Source organism: Coffea arabica, chromosome 2c (genome assembly GCF_036785885.1).
Source record: "Coffea arabica cultivar ET-39 chromosome 2c, Coffea Arabica ET-39 HiFi, whole genome shotgun sequence".
In the NCBI taxonomy this organism is placed as follows: domain Eukaryota; kingdom Viridiplantae; phylum Streptophyta; class Magnoliopsida; order Gentianales; family Rubiaceae; genus Coffea; species Coffea arabica.
In genome coordinates, this window is record NC_092312.1 from 52,207,539 (window position 1) to 52,223,395 (window position 15,857).

A 15,857-nucleotide genomic window follows, 5' to 3' on the forward strand; every position below is an offset into this window, starting at 1 on the left:
TATCTTACTTTTTTGTTTAATAAAATTCTCATTGCTTATCTATACTTGTTTTTCTGATCAATATTGCTCTTGTCTTCTAATCTACTTGGTTGATCATTACTAGAAAAGAAGGTAAATTTTTATTAAACAAAAAGTGCATAAATTTGGTTAAGATTTTAATCAACCCAAATCACCCCCCCTCTTGGTTGTCTTTGGGACTTACAGTTACCTCATTATCTCCAATAGCCATGAAGGCCATTTGAGCTGATTCTTCTTCTTCTTCAATTTCGCCTTCGGAGTTGCATTCATTCCATGTAATCTGGAAGTTGTTGAACCTTGGTTTTCGATCAGCTTTTCCATCTTTCTTTTTCTTTAGAGAGCATTCATTTACGTAGTGTCTAGGCTGTCCACACTCGTAGCATTTGTCCAATTGTTTCTTGTTGAATTCTTGTTTTCCCTTGTTCTTTGCGTTTGAAGACTGATTCTGGAATTGATTGCTAGGTCCTCCCCTTCTAAACTTCCTTTTACTCAAGATTCTTTTGAAGCTTTTTGTGATGAGAGCAAGATCGTTGTCATCACCATCCGAGTCTTCATCATCCAATAGAGTTGGATCATCATCACCTTGGGCTGCCTTTAGAGCTATGTTTCTCTTTGCTCTCGCGTCCTCTTCCTCCTGCATTTTAGTTTTCAACTTCAACTCATAGGAGGTTAGTGAGTTAATGAGAGATTCAATAGGCACATAATTCAAATCCTTAGCTTCCTCTATTGCAGTCACTTTACTTTCCCATTCTTTGCCCAATGCATTGAGAATTTTTCTGTTTTTCTCTCCCAAGATGTATTCTTTGCCCAACACCTCGAGATCTTTGATCAAGTCATTGAATCTGCAATACATTTTGTCAATATCCTCAAGGGGTTCTATTTTAAATGATTCATACTTTGTGACCAAAATAGATTTTTTCTGTTCTCTCACGTTGTCACTACCCTCATGAATTTCTCTTAGCTTATCCCACATTTCTTTGGCAGATTTACATCCTTTTACTCTAATGGATTCATTTGAGTCTAAAACACTATAAAGAACATTCATGGATTTGACATTCAATGTGAGATTGATTTTATCTTGAACATTCAACTCAACTCTTGTTTTTGGCCGAAACAAACCTGTATCTGCATCAAGAATGTTAGCATCATGCGATCCTTCATTCACAATAAACCATAGCTCAATATCAATGGATTGCAAAAAGATAATCATTCTTTCTTTCCAACTAACATAATTTGAACCATTAAACATGGGAGGCCTAGTGACAGATTGCCCCTCAACAAACATGGCATGATTGGTTGTCATCTTTACTCCAAGCCGATTGAGCTTAGCCTCAAGGAGACCAAGGTCTGATACCAATTGTAAGGCTCAAAGACAACCTAAGAGGGGGGTGAATTAGGTTGATTAAAAAACCTTAATTGAGTTTATGCACTTTTTCTTTAATAAAAATTTACCTTCTTTTCTAGTAGTGATCAACCAAGTAAATTTAAAGAAGAAAACAATGTTGATCAGAAATAAGAGAGTATATAAGCAATGAGAATTTTATCAAACAAAAAGAATAAAATAGAGTATCAAACCGATTGTCTACCAAGCTTTCCTCAAACTTGAAGACCAATCACAAAGATGAGCACATTCTCTTTGAAGAACAAAATCAATTCAATGTACAATGGAGGGATCACTTCCTCCTTGCCCCAAGCCTCACTTAGTCAAGTTAGGAAGTTTTACTATCACTTAGATAACCCTCAACAAAGCTACACTATTGAAAATTTCAAACACAAGAGAAGTGCTTACAAGAAATTCACATCACTTGAAGAACAAATCTTGCTTGGGAGACTATTTCCTAACTAAAATATCTCTTGAGATCTTGTAAACAAAGTGTGCAAAAGTCTCTCACTGGTTCAGAATCGTTTGTATTTAAAGGGGACCAAAAATGGGCTTTAATAATGCTTCCAATGGATAGTAGGCAGATAAAGAGTCAGCTAGCTGTTGGGGCCGTCGGACGTCCGACAGATGAATCACCGTCTGATCCCATCGTCCGAAAATCAGCCAAGTTGTCGTTCGGACGTCCGATGGGATATTATCGTCCGACAGCATCTGCGTCTGAACGTCGTCAGAGAGTCATCAAAACTTTGCAGAATTTTTCGGACGTCCGATGCGATCGATGTGCATACGAAGCGTGCGTCCGATCATCCCAGACGTCCGATGCTTTCTTACGAGCGTCCGACAGAGTTTCCTTCTTGATGTTCTTCATTCTTTCGGACGTCCGACAGCTTCCTTTAGGACGTCCGACATGAGTGCCCTGTTTTTGCTTCTTCTTTTGGTTGATTTTCTTTCCTTGACACCTTTGTACCTGATTCTCTTAAAAACAAAACACTTATATTTGAAGAGAATTAGATAAACATTTCAAGTGCTTTGTGATCATCAAAATCAAGAATAACAGTTGTCTACGTATCCCGCCATGGTAATCTGGTCAAACGTAGTTCGAATACAAGTGAACAACAATGAAACAAGTACATTGATCATCTGTCATCTTTGCAAAGTCGAAAAAGTCTGAGCTCTCAGAACTTCTAAACATGAAATACAAAATGAATGATAAAATACAATTATTAATCAAAAAAGTCAAGAAAAGTGGGTTGTCATAATTTAGAAAAAGATGCATGGAGAGATGCGGTTATTGTGAGGACCCGTAATTTTCTTATTTTCTAGGTTTTATTCTATTTAATTGCATGCTTTTTTACATTTTCTTTATTAGAAAAATTTTCTAGATAAGTTTTATGAGTAAATATAGTTTTAAAATGATTTTTCTAGTATCAGTAAATTTTTGAGAAATTAAGAGCGTATACCGGACGTGGGACCCGCTAGTGCGGAAAGTTCGGAAAAATTCGGCCAATTAGGTTAAGTTTTGAATATTGAGTTTATTTTACTAGGTGTTATGAGATAATTAGAGGTTATCAAATGGATTTACGTGAGAGAGACAAAAGGATAGCCATGCATTTAACGAAAGTGACAAGTGTCACTTGGTGATTAAGTTTTGCTTTTGACCACTATTCATTACTTTACCAAATAAATCAAAATTGACCAAAAATCATCTTTAATTTCAAGCTTCTTGGCTGGTTCTCTTCAAGAGGAAAAGAAGAAAACTCTCTCAACTTTCTTAACTCCAATCTTACTCAATCTTCAATTCCAACCATTTAAACTTAGATTTCCTCCATAAAAACCTTTTGTTTAGTGTTTGTGTGGCTATTGTTGGAAGTGGTTTGAAAGGAATTGGTGCATAGTTGCTTCTTCTCTTGAGTTGCAAGGTGAGTGACTTAGGAACCTTTCTTGTGTTCTTGATAGTGTTAAATTTGTGGCTTGTATGAGTTAAAGAGATGGATTTAGGTGTTATTTCATGAGTTTAGTTGAGATTTATGACATTTTTCTATTTAATCATGATTTTTCTACTTTCATATGTTTAATATTGTGTGGCCATGGATGATGACTTGGTATAGCCTAGAACGAAGCTATTGTGTGTAAATTGTAGTTATTTGCAGAAATTTTCGTTTTGTACCAAAATTTCCATATTAAGGTTTCATTTTTCTCCAATTCTGCCTGGTACTGTTACACTTAGTTAGAGGCCGAATTAGCCTTAGGTTAAAAAAATGAAAGTTGTAGAGAATAATGTTTTATAGTTGACTGTAAAATTTCAACCCAATCTGAGCTCGGTAGCTTGTGAAAAGTCGGAAATACCTAAACTGGCCCGTTTCGACTTCGGTAGCTTGAGTTATTGTCATTTACGCATAAAGCGGTTAACCAGCCCGAATGTGAGATTCTGGTTCTGTGAATGGCAATTTTGACTTAGATACACTACAAATGGGACTGAGTGTTCTTCATCAAAGTTTTAGCTCTTTGTCTTAGCTTCGAAACGGCATAACTTGCACCCTAATCCGATAAGTGTAGCTCTAGTTACGACCTTTCAGCTACATAACATCAAAACTGTCTTTTGTTTTTGAACGTAAACTTCATTTCCGCACATGTCCCTCGCTTGGCTATACACTTATACGTTCTATCGGGCCTTATTTTGGTGGTGTGTGTGTGATTTTGGGATTGATTGAGAAAAATAATGAAGCCATAAATGGCTGGAAAATAGGTAAATACAGAGGGCATGCTGCCCAAAATTTTAGGGTTATGCGATTCTTTCAAGTTGAGTTAGTCTTGGGAAAAATGATGGATTTTGGGGGTTGTTTGTAACCCTAGGACCAACTTGATGCGAGACGCGGAAGCAACTTCGGATCTAGAGGAACACGATGAAGATTGGATGGAGTTGAACCTGAACTTGGACCACTCAAGAACAGATTTAACGGTAGAGGACGCCACAATCAAGTATGTGTGCTTGATTGATAAGTCAAGAACAGCCTAGGATCAACTCTAGGATGTTCAACTTAGCTTTCACAAGCTAAGGGAATTTGCCACAAGGAATGGACGAAATTCTGGAAATTTTATTCAATACTCTCAAAAAAACTGAATGTAACATGCGGCTTGAGGCTATTAATAGCCGTGACTAAGACCTAATAAACTGGAAAGATAACAAGGAAAGTTCGGCCAGCCCCTTGGGCCTTCACTTGACCGAACGCTAGCCCAACTAACTATAGATCATAGGCCTCGGGGGCGTTGCCCCCGAACTCCCACCGGGGGCTTCGCTGCGCCCCGGGCCCCCAAGCCAGGGGCGCGTCGCCCCCTTGGACCCCCGACTCGCTGACCGGGCAGCGAGATCCTCGTACGGCTCAGCGAGGGTACTTAACTGCAGCTTAGCCCGCTATCTGGAGCTTGAACACTTGCATCTTCAATTGTAAGCAGCATTTTAGTAGTCGTGCGAGGATATTCCAACTCAATTCCTTCAATGGCCGGTTTCTCTTGGATTTGGATGGCACGTACCAAGGCTTGGAGGGACTCCTTGAATCTCTTAGCTCGTGCTCGTGTCACCGGGCCTAGGGGCACCTTCACAGGGTCTACTTGTACACTTTGGGTCTCGTGCTCAATCGCATCATTCCCCTCTTCTTGAAAAGGATTTGCCCTCAAATCGTACTCGTCCCCTGCAATAAATGGATTTAGATCAGCAACATTGAATGTAGCACTAACATTGTACTCACCAGGCAGATCTAAGCGGTATGCATTGTCGTTGATGCGCTCAATGACTTGAAAAGGCCCATCTCCTCGTGGTGACAGCTTGCTTTTCCGTTGGTTTGGAAATCTCTCCTTGCGCAAATGTAACCAGACCCAATCACCTGGTTCAAAGACAAGCTTGCGCCTGTGCTTATTAGCTTGTTGGACATATTGGGCCGTCCTCCTCTCGATATTGGTACGAACCTTGTCATGTAATGATCTCACGAACTCAGCTTTCTTCTTGCCATCTAAGTTCATATGCTCAGAAGAAGGTAATGGCAACAAATCTAAGGGAGTTAAGGGGTTCAAACCATACACAACTTCAAAAGGCGAGAATTGTGTAGCACTATGCACAACCCTATTGTATGCAAACTCAACATGAGGTAGACACTCCTCCCATGACTTGATATTTTTCTTTATGATTGCACGTAGGAGTGTGGATAAAGTCCTATTGACTACCTCAGTTTGTCCGTCCGTTTGAGGATGACTAGAGGTAGAGAACAACAGTTTGGTTCCCAACCGACCCCATAAAGATTTCCAAAAATAGCTCAAAAACTTGACATCTCTATCAGATACTATAGTCCTAGGTATGCCATGCAAACGAACAACCTCTTTAAAGAATAAATCAGCAATGTGTAAAGCATCATCCGTCTTATGACATGCAATAAAGTGAGCCATTTTGGAGAACCTATCTACCACAACAAATATAGAGTCATGGCCACGCTTTGAACGAGGTAACCCAAGCACGAAATCCATGGAAATGTCAACCCAAGGTTGGTGAGGTATGGGTAAAGGAGTATACAAACCGTTTGGGTTGACCCGAGACTTAGCTTTGTGGCACACGCCACATCTTTCAACAATCCTCTCCACGTCCTTGCGCATGCGAGGCCAATGGAAGTGTTCCTGTAATGCAGCTAATGTCTTGGTGACACCAAAGTGTCCCATTAGTCCACCACTATGTGACTCCTGAATAAGTAAGTTACGTATGGACCCTCGAGGAATGCACAACTTGGTAAGATAAAATAAGAACCCATCATGTACGAAGAATTTTTCAAAGTCAGATTTTCCCCAATTCGCATAAGCGTTCGCAAAATCCAAGTCATTCTTATACAACTCCTTCATGAGTTCAAAGCCTAGGAGTTTAGCATCTAAAGCAGTGAGCAAAATGTGTCTACGAGATAAAGCGTCAGCTACGACATTAGATTTACCTGTTTTGTATTTGATGACGTATGGAAAAGACTCAATGAAGGCTACCCATCGGGCATGTCGTTTGCTCAGCTTTTGTTGTCCTTTTAGGTGCTTGAGACTCATGGTCAGTTTTGATGACGAATTCCCGGGCACGTAGGTAGTGTTGCCATGTCTCCAAAGCACGTACAAGGGCAAACATCTCCTTGTCATAAGTTGAATAGTTGAGGACCGCGCCATTTAATTTCTCACTAAAGTAGGCAATCGGTCTCCCTCCTTGCATGAGTACGGCTCCTACTCCTACACCTGATGCATCACATTCCACTTCAAAAGTGAGATCAAAGTTAGGTATTGCAAGGAGTGGTGCATGTGTGAGTTTGTGTTTCAGCAATTGGAAAGCCTTATCTTGGGCTTCCCCCCAAAAGAACTTCTCGTTCTTCTTTATGACTGCGGTAAGAGGTGCAGCGATGGTGCTAAAATCCTTCACAAAACGACGGTAGAAGCTTGCTAATCCATGAAAGCTGCGCACATCACTTACTGAGGTAGGTGTTGGCCACTCTTGGATGGACTTAATCTTCTCTTCATCTACGTGAATGCCCTGCGCACTTACAACATATCCTAGAAACACAACACGATCAGTGCAAAATGTGCACTTCTTAAGGTTGGCATATAGCCTTTCCCTTCGAAGTACTTCAAAGATGGCTTTGAGGTGCTCAAGGTGTTCTTCTAAACTTCTGCTATAAATCAGAATATCATCAAAGTAAACCACTACAAATTTCCCAAGAAAAGGTCTCAAAACATGGTTCATTAAACGCATGAAGGTACTAGGTGCATTAGTTAAACCAAATGGCATTACTAACCACTCGTATAGACCATGTTTAGTTTTGAAAGCGGTTTTCCACTCATCTCCCTCTTTCATTCTTATTTGGTGGTAACCACTTTTCAAATCAATTTTAGTAAAGATGATGGCACCATGCAATTCATCTAACATATCATCCAACCTAGGGATAGGGTGACGATATTTTACCGTGATTGCATTGACTGCTCGACAGTCGGTGCACATTCTCCACGCTCCATCTTTCTTTGGCACGAGAATCACTGGTACAGCGCATGGACTTAGACTTTCTCTAGCCCAACCTTTCCTTAGCAATTCCTCCACTTGCCTTTGCAATTCCTTTGTTTCCTCAGGACCCATTCTATAGGCTGGTTTGTTAGGCAATGGTGCTCCAGGAATGAGATCGATTTGGTGCTCGATTCCCCTTAGTGGTGGTAATCCATCAGGTACATCCTCAGGAAATATGTCCTCAAATTCCTGCAAGAGAGGTAAAATAGTAGAAGGCAAGGAGTCAGTGGATATGGATGAAGTGACCAACTCTTCTTTGCACACAAGCATAAGTAAGAGTTGGTTGGAAGACAAAGCTCGCCTTACATCTTTGGCTTTTGCTAGCAAGCTTAGTTTCCCCTTATTTTCTTCTCTCATAGCCGACCCACTTGTTGCCTTTTTCTTCCCTAGGGGTTCGGCCCTTCTCTCTCCTTTTTCTTCCTCACTTTTCTCTCGCTTTTTCCTCTCAAGTTCTAGCTCATACTCCTTTTGGAGCCTCATTTGATCTTCATACACTTGTTTTGGGGTGAGAGGTACAAGTGTCACCTTTCTATTGCAATGAGTAAAGACATATTTATTAGCTCTTCCATTGAATTCGACATCGCGATCATATTGCCAAGGCCGTCCAAGAATGAGGTGACTTGCTTGCATTGGCACGACATCACAAGTAATCTCGTCTTCATACTTGCCAATTCGGAATGGCACTTTCACTTGTCTAAACACACGTATTTCCCCTTCATTGTTCAACCATTGAAGGCGATAAGGTCTTGGATGTTTGATAACTTGGAGCCCTAGCATTTCTACCATGAGTAGACTAGCGACATTGGCACAACTCTCACTATCAATAACAACACTACACACCTTATCCTTGATATGACACCTTGTGTAGAAAAGGTTGTCCCGTTGTACCTCCATTTCCTCCTCTTTGGCGCGAGTAGTGAGAACCTTTCGAACCACTAGGCATCCAATCTCCTCATGCGTAGGTATCTCCTCACTCGATTCATTCTCTTCCTCTTCTAGAGGTGGCATCCCCTCGTACTCCTCTTCCTCATCTGATACAATTTCCCCATTTGGCAACACCAACATGGTCCTTTGGCTGGGGCATTGAGAAGCGATGTGGCCAAATCCTTGACACTTAAAGCACTTGGTGTCTCGGCCACGTGGTTTGGAAGCTGCATTATTAGTCTTAAAGTCAGGCTTGGGCGTCGCCTTGGAAGGGAGGCCATTCGGCCTTGGAGGGTAAGAAGGAGCTGCGGCCTTCTCCTCCCTTTTTGGTTGAGAAGTGCGCCAATTTCCAGCTTGATAAGTAGTGCTTTGTCGTGCAGTACCCCTCCTCTTGAGGCGCCGTTCAATTGTAACCGCCTTCTCTAGCATTTCATTCATGTCGAGGTAGTGTTGGAGTTCCACTACTTCAGCAATCTCGGGCCTCAATCCATGTAGAAAACGAGCCATCGTGGCCTCTCCATCTTCACGCAAATCCGCCTTCATGATGGCCATTTCCATCTCCTTGTAATAATCCTCAACTGACATGGACCCTTGGTTGAGAGCTTGTAGCCGACGGTGTAGATCTCGGCTATAGTAGCTCGGAACGAACCTTTTTCTCATCAGACTCCTCATTTCCTCCCAAGTTTCCACAGGTCTCTCACGATTTCTCCTTCGGCTTAGTCTAAGTTGGTCCCACCAAATGGAGGCGTAGTCAGTGAATTCTACGGCTGCTAGTTTCACCTTTTGCTCCTCCGTATAGGTGTGGCATTCATAGACTAACTCAATTTTTCGTTCCCATTCCAAGTACGCCTCGGGATCCGACTTGCCTTGGAATGAGGGAATCTTGAGTTTGACACCTTTAATGGCGTCGTCTCCTCGACGTTGGAACCTTTGATCATTTTGGTACCTTCCCTCAAACGCTTCCTCTTCATCGTTTGAGTATGCCGATTCTTTGCCCTTACTCGGGGTAGGTGGAGGTCTCGAGTTCTCAAACTGATCAATTCGATCATGCAATGGCTCAATTTCATTGTTAAGCAATCGTTTGAACTCCCTCATCATGGCTTCCAACTGTAGTTTGATGTCCATGGTTTGTTCACCAACTCCACTAGACATATTTAGTCCACCTGCAAAACAAATAAACAAAACGAGTTCCTCTCTCTCTTTTTTTTTTCTTTTTTTTTTTTAATACGATGTATAGGTCACTCACACTCATGTTTCACTCAAGTGTATCACTCTCTAATAATCTTACCAAGCAATTCCTTGGCTTGCTTGTTGCTTGAGTTGAACAAACTAGGCGTCACCGCAATGTACGTTCTTGACTAGTCAACAGGTGACACACAAGCTAGTAGCAATAAAATGGAATTGAATGACTGAAGACCTAGACACGACTCAAGACTTAGAATATAGTTGGACAATAACTAACGACGCAAAAGAAAGTAAGACAATTAACTTGAATGCTGAAATTTTGAAAATCCTAGAAAACTCTACCCGAAACCCAATTTTCTGGAATTTGTTGAGCTGCTGGTCCGTGGTCTTTTTGGTAAGGGTTTGGAGTATTTTGGGTGGCCTTATGCTGCTCAAATAATGGGCAATCTACTACCTAAAACTTAGCCCAATCGGGTGTCACAATTGCTCCAACGGTTTTAGGAAAATTCAAGAATTCAAGATTCGAAAATTGGAAAGTTTGATCTGATTTGGACACTTGGGGTTGCCAAGGATTGGAAACCTTGGAGTTTGGTCAGATTTGGGAGTCCCAAGTGGTTCAAATTCGAAATTTTGGGGCTGGTCAGATTTGGAAGTCAGATTTTGCACCAAATTTGGTAAACTTGTAGGCTGTCAAGAATTGGAGGTTGTTCAGATTCGGAAGTCCAAGTTTGAATCAGATTTGGTGGCTTGAAGGTTGACCAAGACTAGGGCTGTTCAGATTTGGAAGTCCAAGTTTGAATCAGATTTGGTAAAACTTGAAGGCTGGTCAAGAATTGGAGGTTGTTCAGATTTGGAAGTCCAAGTTTGAATCAGATTTGGTAAAACTTGAAGGCTGGTCAAAAATTGGAAACTAGAGCCGTCATTCTTAGAATTTTTTTTTGACTTCTGTTGGGGTATTTTCACACAATATCCAGCTAGTTTAGACCAGAATTTCACAGCAATTAACGTAAACAACTTGGACAGATTTGGTTTCAAGATCAAAGTTCCATGAAAACAAGAACACGGTTGAAGGTTTATTTCAGGTTTCAAGACTGCCAAGATTAACCTCTTTGATCCAAGAAGCTCAAGACTTCCCCAATAAGGTTTTGATGTTCGAGTTTTGCAAAGCAACAACACAAAGGTTCAAGAAACAAGTGCAAACAGATTCGGTATCCCAGCAAATTAATTCCAGCAACGACTCAAGGGAATGTCAATAAGGTATGCATCACAATAGATTTTTTTTTTTTTTTTTTTGGATTTAAACAGAACATAAACACAAGACAAAACTGGACAGAAAATTTCGGACAACAACTAAACAACAAAGACAGATTTCTGACAAGGAAACAACCAAGACAGATTTCAGACTTGACAAACCCGAGCACTTGAGCTACGAATTTAGAAGACTAAAACAGATCTAAAAACAATAAAAAAGGATATTCGTGATACCTCTAACCAGCTCTGATGCCAGCTGATGCGAGACGCGGAAGCAACTTCGGATCTAGAGGAACACGATGAAGATTGGATGGAGTTGAACCTGAACTTGGACCACTCAAGAACAGATTTAACGGTAGAGGACGCCACAATCAAGTATGTGTGCTTGATTGATAAGTCAAGAACAGCCTAGGATCAACTCTAGGATGTTCAACTTAGCTTTCACAAGCTAAGGGAATTTGCCACAAGGAATGGACGAAATTCTGGAAATTTTATTCAATACTCTCAAAAACTGAATGTAACATGCGGCTTGAGGCTATTAATAGCCGTGACTAAGACCTAATAGCGAGATCCCCGTACGGCTCAGCGAGGGCACTTAACTGCAGCTTGGCCCGCTATTTGGAGCTTGAACACTTGCATCTTCGATTGTAAGCAGCATTTTAGTAGTCGTGCAAGGATATTCCAACTCAATTCCTTCAATGGCCGGTTTCTCTTGGATTTGGATGGCACGTACCAAGGCTTGGAGGGACTCCTTGAATCTCTTAGCTCGTGCTCGTGTCACTGGGCCTAGGGGCACCTTCACAGGGTCTACTTGTACACTTTGGGTCTCGTGCTCAATCGCATCACAACTATTATCTTTTTTGCTCAAAAGTCATATTTTATTCTTTTGTACTAGTACTTAACGTGGAAAGGCGTACGACCGATAGTCGAGCCTCACTTGTGCATTCCATTTACTCGATTTTGGATGTGAAACCTTTAATTGTTTTACTTTAATGATTTTAGGGTTTTTTGGCGATTAAAGCCAGAGTGAAGTGAAAACTTATTTGAAGTATCTGTACTTGAACCGGTGAGTATACCACTCCCCTTATTTGTTGCTTAACTTGGTTTCCGTACATGCACTATGTGATTTGATTGACTGTATTATCTGTTTATTCCGTTTAAGACGAGGGTGTACTTTATCACACTCGTTCTCTTGTCTGTCCGTATGCCTAGTTATTGTGTATACTTGAATCTGATATCTGTATTTGAGTCTGTTTGAACGTCGTTTGGAGGATTGTATCCAACGACCTTTTTGTGACCTTTGAGCTCATAACCTATGGCTAGTTACTCGAGTCGAGCCGGCAAGGGTCTGGTCGATTAGATAACGAACCACGGTAGTCTGATTCTGGGAATCTTTGAGTATTGAGACTCTTGATTCCGGTATACTCGAGTATTACCATTTCTGTTTCCGTTGAGGTGTTCGGGCCCGGTAAGGGGTGTTTGGTGGATGGAATTTGGCGTAAAATGGGGTTTACGGATGCGTTAGTTCTATATATGTTGACAGAGAGTCAACCGGCTTGGATCAAGTACTGCACTGAAAAACTGGCTCCTGAGAGCCACTTGTATCCTTCCTATTTGAGTCGTTGTGTTTAATTGTTTTACTTTATAGCGGGCATGTGTATATGATTTGTATAACGTGAAATGCCATGATTTTACTGCTACATATTTGGTACCTCATTGAGCGTAAGCTCACCCCCTCCTCGTTATCTTTGTTTTCCTTATAGGAACCCTTTTTGGAAATCATGATTTTGAGACGCGAGTTGAGCTAGTTAGATACTCTTTTGTTCTTTTGTATAGCTCCTCGAGAGTTGGCAAACTCTAAAGGTATTTCATTTCAAGGGTTCTATTTGATTTGTAAACCTATCAACATGTATATATGAAAGTGTTTCCCTCATGTGATTTTGGTAAGTTACTTCTAAGTTTGGCGGTCTTCAATCGTTAAATTTTTTTTGGGTCCTATCGCGCGTAATAGAGGATTTGTGTGATTCGACTCCGTAGTTCTGGCGAGAGCTGGGCAGGCAGTCCGTTAAACCCTTTGGTTCGCCTTAGGGAGAGGTGGGGTTGTCACAGTTATGGTCCAAGAAGTGAGGTAGAAGGGTGCACGGCGAACGCTAAGACTCGTAAACAGGAAATTAAATTTGATTGTCAGGAAATAACAGATTGGTGGGATAAGACCTGAGACCAATACAAATAAAAAATTATCGGTGGGATAAAATCCAAACTCGCCGTGGTTGGTGGGATATAACCCGAGTCCATCAAAATAAAATGATCAGTGGGATAAAACTCGACTCTGCCGAGATTGGTGGGATACAACTTAAACCCAACGAAATAAAAAACGGTCAGTGGAATAAAACTTGAGCCTGCCGAGATTGGTGGGATAAAATTCGAACTCAACAAAAATAAAAAACGGTTAGTGGGATAAAACCCGAACCTGTTGAGATTGGTGGGATAAAACTCAAACCCAACGAAATAAAAATCAGTCAGTGGGATAAAACCCGAGCTTGTCCAAATTGATGGGATAAAACCCAACACCAACGAAATAAAAAATGGTCAATGGGATAAAATCCGAGCCTAGCGAAATTGGTGAGATAAAACTCGAGCCCAACAAAAAAAAAAGGTCTGTGGTGGTTGGTGGAATAAAACTCAAACCCAACGAAATAAAACCTGTCAGTGGGGGTTGGTGGGATAAAACCCAAACCCATCAAAATAAAAATCGATCAGTGAGATAAAATTCAAGCTTGCCGAGGTTGGTGGGATAAAACCCAAACCCAACGAAATAAAAAATAGTCAGTGAGATAAAACCTGAGTCTGCCGAGATTGGTGTGATAAAATCCAACCCCAACGAAATAAAAAACGGTCAGTGGGATAAAACTCGAGCCCAATAAAAATAAAAATGGTCAGTGGGGGTTGGTGGGATAAAACCCAAACCCAACGAAATAAAAAACCTGTCATTGGGGGTTGGTGGAATAAAACCCAAACCCAACGAAATAAAAAATGGTCAGTGGAATAAAACCCGAGGCTGCCGAGATTGATGGGATAAAACCCAAGCCCAATGAAATAAAAGCTAGCCAGTGGGATAAAATCCAAGCTTACCGAGATTGATGGGATAAAACCCAAGCCCAACAAAATAACACGGTTTTAAAATAACTTTTGAAATCGCAATTTTTAGAACTTGCCCTAGTGTAGGGGCCTTTTTTTCTTTTTTTTTTTTCAAGCAGATTTGAAATGCATTTCCAAATTTGGAGCTCACTCTTTTTGATATTTGCCTCAGTGTAAATCATATTTAACGAAGGCCACATTTTTCATACTTTCGAGAAGGCGGAAAGAGTGATCACATAAAACCACCACCATGTGATCCCTTTGACTTTGAGAACCATGCAGGCATGATCTTTCGATGTCAAAACTGCTCCCAAAGAGTTGTGCTGCAACTTGTGTTGAATTCTCAATTTTCTAGCATTAGTCAGCCATACTCGACTATGTATCACAAAACATCTATTGCTAATGACTAGATTTGAATGAATGGCTCTTGAAAAAGAAAGATGTCACATTTGACCCCTTTTGATGTTGTCCATCTCATTTGCCGAATGATTAAGAAAATTTTCCCTTAAAAAAATACTACAAAAAGGGGAGATCGGTAATGTTTTGCCTTTTGTAATGAGCACCGATGGAGTGTGAAGCAAAAGGTTAAGTATTGAAGATCCATCATGAAATCGGTTAAAAATGATTCTAAGATTGCAACCTTCCAAAACTTGCCCCAATATAGGCCTAATAAGAACAAAAAATTTGCCCCAATTTAACTCTCATTGGGTTTCTCTTTTCTTCTCTTCCTTTTTTTTTTCCATGTCTCTTTTCTTGCTTTTTTTCTCTCAATTTTTTTTCTCTTTCTTTCTCAAGTTGGTTGCTGAAATCTGTACTCCTTCTGAATAAATAGGCAACCCTCCACTTTGCAATATAGCATTATTGCACCATTTTTATTCGTGATTAACTTCCAAAATTTGCAAGATTTTGACTTGCGTCTTTTTCTGAATCTTAACCATAAACACCTGCACAATGGGGGATTTTTCAAAATGGTTGAATTTTTCAGAATTCTTTTTCTTTTCTTTTCCCTTTTTTTTGAGCAATGATGTAACAATTAAGGTTCATGCAAAGTGTTGACTTATCAAAATTTGAAAAATATACTTGACCTTGGACATATCTTACAAACGCATTATAAAATTTTTACCTCAATTTGAACTTATTTGACAAAATCTCACAAATATATTACAAAAAATTTGCCTCAATTTGGGCCTATTATAAAATTTTATTACAGTGATTCTCCATTTATTTGGACAAAACAAGAAAACTATTTTTTTTTCAAAATTTAGAAAACTAACATGCAATGTGAGTTGATGTACAATAGAAAATGCATTTTTTTACTAAAAAACTTTAAATGTCATGTAGAAGATTTCATGATAAATCTATTAAAATAAAACCAAATTGCAAAAGATCTCTTCCTTATTTTGGGAGTGGTGTTGAGGAAAAAGGGTCCCCTTCTTGTTAGCTTATCTTTTAGGACCAATCAAATAAGTATTATTCATGATTTTAAGGTGGCGCAGGGAGATAGTATGTCAGGATCTGTCTTATTTTTGTACTCAAATTGTGTCTAACTCATTAAATATCATATCTTGGTGAAAGCAAATAGTTTATCACTCTTATTTCTTGAGAAAACTCAGTCAACATATAAGCTCTATAGGCTTGTAATATATGGGTAGAAACGATAGCTAAACATATGGAAACAAGTTATGACCTTATGATCACAAGTGATTTGTAGGTTCCTTAGAGGCAAGATTTTCACTTTAAATTGTCATAAAAGATAAGTCAACAATGGACTTTTATGAACTTGTAATGTGGCTTGATAACGATAGTTAAAAGAAATAAAATTTTCAAGGACAACACACTTAAGATCGTCTTTCTTCCCAAAAATTGCCCCAGTTTTGGACTCAAAATCCGGGA